This window comes from Pangasianodon hypophthalmus, chromosome 19 (genome assembly GCF_027358585.1).
Source record: "Pangasianodon hypophthalmus isolate fPanHyp1 chromosome 19, fPanHyp1.pri, whole genome shotgun sequence".
Lineage (NCBI taxonomy): Eukaryota > Metazoa > Chordata > Actinopteri > Siluriformes > Pangasiidae > Pangasianodon > Pangasianodon hypophthalmus.
The window spans coordinates 13,692,264-13,698,411 of record NC_069728.1 but is presented as its reverse complement, the minus strand read 5'-3'; positions in this window follow the sequence as shown (position 1 = coordinate 13,698,411).

The following is a 6,148-nucleotide window of genomic DNA, read 5'->3' as shown; positions in this document are numbered from 1 at the left end:
AGATGATGGACCAGATTTTCAGCGTTCATTTCCTGATATTTACATCTAGATGTGTTAAATAACGTAGAACATGGCACCTTTTGTTTTAACCTACCCATTTTTCAAATGATCAAAAATATTGGAACATGTGACTGACAGGTGTTTCTTGTTGCCCAGGTGTGCCGTGTTAGATTCATTGTTTAAACAGTTAATAGCTCTGAATATCTACTCTTGGGCTGCATCTGAAATGGTGTACTGCAGTACCTACTGCTCGGCCATTGATACAGTATGTACTGATCGGTATACGTGTGTAGCATGAGTACAATGTGGATATACTACATCTGCCTTGTTGGCACTGTCATGTGACCTACGATGTCATAATAACCGCAAAAACTTAAAGAGGACATTGTGATACCAGTATCAAAGTCAAAATTATGGTATTCCGATAAACCTAACTAACAGCACTCTTTATTCCCCCGTTCTTCTTTTTCTCTGTCACTAACTGGTATTCAGTGTGTGTGATTCCTTTTATTTTTGTGTTCATCTGTGTGTGTATGTGTGCGCATGGCTGACAGAGATGAGCTATTTTCCGTTCTCAAGTGTTGCATAATATCATTTTGCACTTTAGAGGCATTATCCTGTAAAGGCTTTTCTATAATCCACAATTTTGCCCCCCTAAAACGGCATAGATATACCACTATGTCTTTCTGCTTCCTGTGACAGAGACACAGAAATCAGTTTGATGCGAGATCCGGGCTTTCATTTGGATAATTGACTGGGACAGCCAGAAACTGTCCATCGGCTAATCCTCTTAGCCTTCATAATGCTGACTGCAGAGCTGAGCTATAATGGAGGTGGCAGCTGTAGGCTCAAAATGGAGATACAACTAGAGAATTCATGGACTGTGGGGTCAAACTCATTGACCCAGGTGTGCCAGATATTATGATGAGGGATATTAGGATTTTATTGTTTACTGACAGTAGCAGATTATTCTCAGTTTGTGGTTGGCTCGGTCTCAAGCCATGTCTCAAATCATGCACAATGCACTATATTCTAAATTCATAGACTATGAACTTTACTATCTAGAGCTATGTATGTCAGCCGTGTGACCCTGGTGAGCATGGCAGACTCCACAGAATTGATTTGCACACATCAGTCATAGTAGATTGTATCAAGCACACTTGTTAGTGGAGAGTCCCCCCATATCCTGGCCCAGGTGTCCACCACTAGGAGTGAAGTAGCAGCAAAATAGCCAACAGTGTATTGTAACCACACGCAATTCAATATCGCAAGTCTTCAACCAGTACTTGGGCCACGCATATCTGGGTGCAGCGCTTTGTCTAGTGAGTGATGCAACACAACCAGGGCAGGTAAAACCCACAAACCAACCTGTTTATGATTTACCACAGAGCCAGGGAGCTGGGGTCTGCCCAAATCCTCCCTGAAAGCTCTCAATAACTAACTCTGACTCTAGAGTAGCTGTCACGACTAGAGTCTGTTATAGATGTTGGCCAACTGGCAGACGCCAAGCCAGACTTTTCCTCAGATGCTGTTGAGACCAAAGTTAAAAATGGAGGTTGGTCTGGTAGGTCATTATCTATTTGGAACAACCTCTCAGACACAGCTGTAGACATGGCATCTTCACCCTCTCCTGACAATGGGCAAAAAGGAGGGTTCTTTTGAAAAGTACAAGTGTGGTACAACTCATTGTCTAGAGGGCATCTTAGACCATTTTCTGGGCTTCTGACTGAGGTACAAAGGAATGAGGGGAGCTGTTACTCTGACCATGGTCACAAGATGCTAAACAGATAGCTCCATATTGTGTACATGTAGTCCATCATGCACACAGGCAAGAAGAAAAAAGGAAAAGACAGCTGTATGATGGCAGTCTGTATTGCAGATACTGCAGAATAAGTTGGAAGGTCTTGGTATATGTGAGCACAAGGAGGTTTCCAGGTACCACTGCTGGTTAGCAGGAGTGAAGTAGAACTGTAAATGGTATTTCTTAAGCATAACTAACCTCTTTGCTCCTTGTATATTGCGAATCATAATTTTCCTTGCAGCCAGCACATGAGCAGATCTCTGAGTGTTTGAGGTCAGAGCTTGATATAATTCATCTTCCTTGTCTGCTCGTCCGAGCTCCTGCTTACTCAGAGTGATTTATTTTCCCTATGAAGCTTGTCAGGTTGGGGGGAATAAACTCAGCGGAATTCTCCATCCGCACACAACATCTGCTTTTTTTTTTTTTTTTTTTTTTTTAGGAAATAACCTTTGCGGTCTGGCTTAATGAGCCTCTGTGGAAGACAAGATCGAAAGGTTATTCTTCCTTTATTTTTTCTTTTTTTTCTGACTCTATCTCTGTCACTATCATCCCTTCTCCCCTCCTCAGACAGCGAAATAAAGGAGCTATTTTAGTGCTACGTATTCCCAGTGCCCAATCCAATATCACATCAGTGACGTGTTCATGATGCATTAAGTCTGTGTGGTAAAGCATGTAGTACTATAAATAATTTGTGAACCCAAAGTTCCTTTGCCTTCTGGATGCCCCACTTATCCAAGCTATTTCTTTAGATTTTATACCACAAATAACTATACAGTTTATTTTAGGATGCTTGAGTTTTATCAGTTTATATTAAAATGCTATACTTTATCTATCAGGAGGGTAAAATTAGAAATGGTGAGAATGGGATGCCAGTAACATTACCTTTGTGGGTTAAATTTACAAACACCAGTCATATGTAATACTTCTATTTTCCACGATTGTAGGTTATTAGAGCCCTATAAATGAATATTATATGGGTATTATAATATGCATATGCAGCAACAAGTTTAGAGACTTGTTGGGTGTTCATGGCATTCTGTATTTGTGATAATTCAGTTCCTATAAGATTTGTTAAAAATAAATTATTTATTTTGTTGTGAATATCTTATAATACAGTGGATATAAAAGGTCTACACATCCCTCTTAAAATGGCAGGTTTTTGTGATGTAAAAAGAAACCAAGATAAATTATGCCAGAAACCATTCTACCTTTATTTTGAAATTGCAGCATATAAATTAAAGTGAATAACAATAAGAATCATTTTAGGGGAAAAAATAAAAAATGTTCAATAACCTGGCTGCATAAGTGTGCACACCCCTAAACTAATACTTAGTTGAAGCACCTTTATATTTGATCACAGCATACAATCTTTTTGGGTAAGGGTCAATCCGTTTGGCACATCTTGACTTAGCAATATTTTGCCATTCTTCCTTGCAAAAGCATTCTATCTCTGTCAAATTGGCTGGACATCTCCTGTGCACAGCCCACTTCAGGTCACCCCACAGATTTTCAATTGGATTTAGATCTGGAATTCAAAAACCTTGATCTTGTTTTAGTGAAGCCATTCCTTTGTTGATTTGGGGGTGTGCTTCAGGTTGTTATCGTGCTGAAAGGTGAAATTCTTCTTCATCTTAAGTGTTTTAGCATGAAGCTGCCGTCTCCATGCTTCGCCGTGGGGATGGTGTTCTTCTGGTGATGTGCTGTGTTTTTTTTTTGTGCACCAAACACATCTTTTGGTATTATAACTTTGGTCATATTACGTTATTCCACGTGGTTTTGGGAGATTTGATGTATTTATTTATTTATTTTGCAAACCTAAGCTGGGCTTGGATTTTTTTTGGGTTAAAAAGGTCTTCTGTCTTGCCACCCTACCTCGTAGCCCAGACTTATGAAGAATTGTTATTTCTTGCCAGAAATTGCTGCAATTCTTTTAATGTTGCTGTAGGCCTTTTGTCACACTCCCTGCCCAGATTTCTCCTGGTCTTCTCATCAATTTTAGAGGGACATCCTGTTGTTAGTAATGTCACTGTTGTGCCATATTTTCTCAACTTGTTAATTATTTTTTTACAGTGTTCCATGGTATATCCAATGCCTTGGAAAATTTTTTTGTAAACCCAATCCTGATTGATATTTTTCAACAACGAGATCCCATACCTGCTTTGTAAGCTCTTTGCGGCCCCTGGCTTTTCCAGTTGGATGTTACCAAGAAGATGTCAGGAAAATCCTATAGGAAAGGCTGTACTTTATTTGGGGTTAATCAGTCACTTTAATTAATGGCATGCTATAATGATATACTAATTAATATTTAACATGAGTTTGAATGTGATTGTTTGATTCTGAACACTGTCACATTCCCAATTATAAAAGGGTGTGCACACTTATGCAAGCTGGGTATTGGAAGTTTTTTGTTTTTCTTTTTTCCATAAAACATTTCTGGTTGTTTATCACTATGTTCAAATTCACAGTGAAGGTGAAAAAGGTTCTGACGTGGCTTAACTTAATTTTTTACATCCCAAAACTGCCGCTGTGTAGACTTTTTATATTTACTGTATATAGATGTATATAAGCCACGGGAAAAATCCACAGCATCAGTATAAAATTTGTCCAATTCCATACTGCTGCTTAGTATCCTCTCTCTCTCTCTCTCTCTCTCTCTCTCTCTCTCTCTCTCTCTCTCTCTCTCCCCTCCAGACACAAGGAGTATATTTAGCTTATCTCATGTGTACCGTATGCATATATTTCTTTTTCAGAATACAATAATTGCTTGACATTTTGTCGTGGTATTACATTTTAAAAATTACACCATTAGTCTTGGAATGACAGTGCTGTCCCCCTTGTTTTCGACTTTCATGCAACTGCCTTCCAGTGAAGAGACTTATGGTATTGTCCTTGCAGAGAAGGACACATATATACAGTAAACTGCGCTAAAGTAAGGAACATAAGAAGACAGGCCTTATGCTAAGAAGCTGCCCTTATGATACCTTCTGAATGAGAGAATTTAGCTCTGAAAGATATTGTGCAAATATTAGGCGGTGTGGTGCTGCGCTTTGTCACCTCACAGAGCTTGGGTTTCTTTGCATGTTCTCCCCATGTCCATGTGGGTTTATTCTAGTTCTCCAGTTTCTTCCCACCTCTCAAAAACATTCCAGTGGATTGGCTGAGATAAATTGCCCCTAGGTGTGAATGTGTGTATGAATGTGTGTACGTGGTGCCCTTCAAGGATATTCCTGCTTCATGTACGGGATAGGCTCCAGATCAAATTTTAAGTGTTTTAATTTAATTAATGTACAACGAGTCATGCTTTTTAGCTATTTATAGAAACATGTAATATTGTGGAATGTTCAGAAAAATGTTATAGAAGCTATAAACAATCCCTCATTAGCCTCTCTTTTTACTCTTTCTTGAACTTAATAAGACAAAATAAAAAATAAAAAAAACACAGCTTGTCATGTTACAAAGCTGCAATGTTACAAAGTGGTGACACCTGAGACTCCTTCAATAAATGCTAAATAAAGATAAACAGAAATCTTTACCAAAGAAATGATTATATATTTTTCTTTGTTAAATAACAATCTTATTACATCTGTTTATTATCAGTATTAGATTATGTAAAGTGTCTGCCGGAGGTTCTGTCAGAGCTGTTGTTATAGAAAATTAATCAACACCTTTGAGAATTCAACAGTGCTGTGGTACAACTCTTATTTAAGCAGACTATGGAATGGAAATTGTAGTTAGATCAGTTTTCAGTAAAATGAAAGATTTTAATAAATAGATAAAGAATGGTATAAACAGATAAATTCAAGTAAGGCTGTTCATAAGCAAGGCTGGCATCTTGGCTCTAAAAGTCATGACCTTGATCACATCATGGTGACGTCCTTCTCTATCACACAAATTCATACATATGTGCAGAGATATGCCATTCCAGAGGATTAGACTGCGCCAGAACTAGAAACCTGGCACATGTGCTCGGACCAGTGCCAGAAAGAGCTTAACCAGCTTTAGCTAGAGTGCTACTCCCCCTGCTGCAGATCAGAGAGGAGCAACACACTGTTCACTGACTGCTGGGGTCAACCAACGTGAAGAAATTAGCCTTTGCTGTCCCATATCTCTAGAGTTCAGGCCATAAATCAGAAGAACGAGTACACGGCCAGGTGCCTTCAGCATGCTGAAGCTCTGCCTGTCTCCTGGAGAGAGAATTGTTCACTCAAGCTATTGACACTCCTTCAAACTGTGGCAGGTGACAAAGATCTGCTAGATGGATTTAAGCCAATGAAAAACTCAGTCACATCTGTCTAAAACTGTGCATGATGTGCACATGCTAAAAAAACAAAACCAACCAAAAGAAAA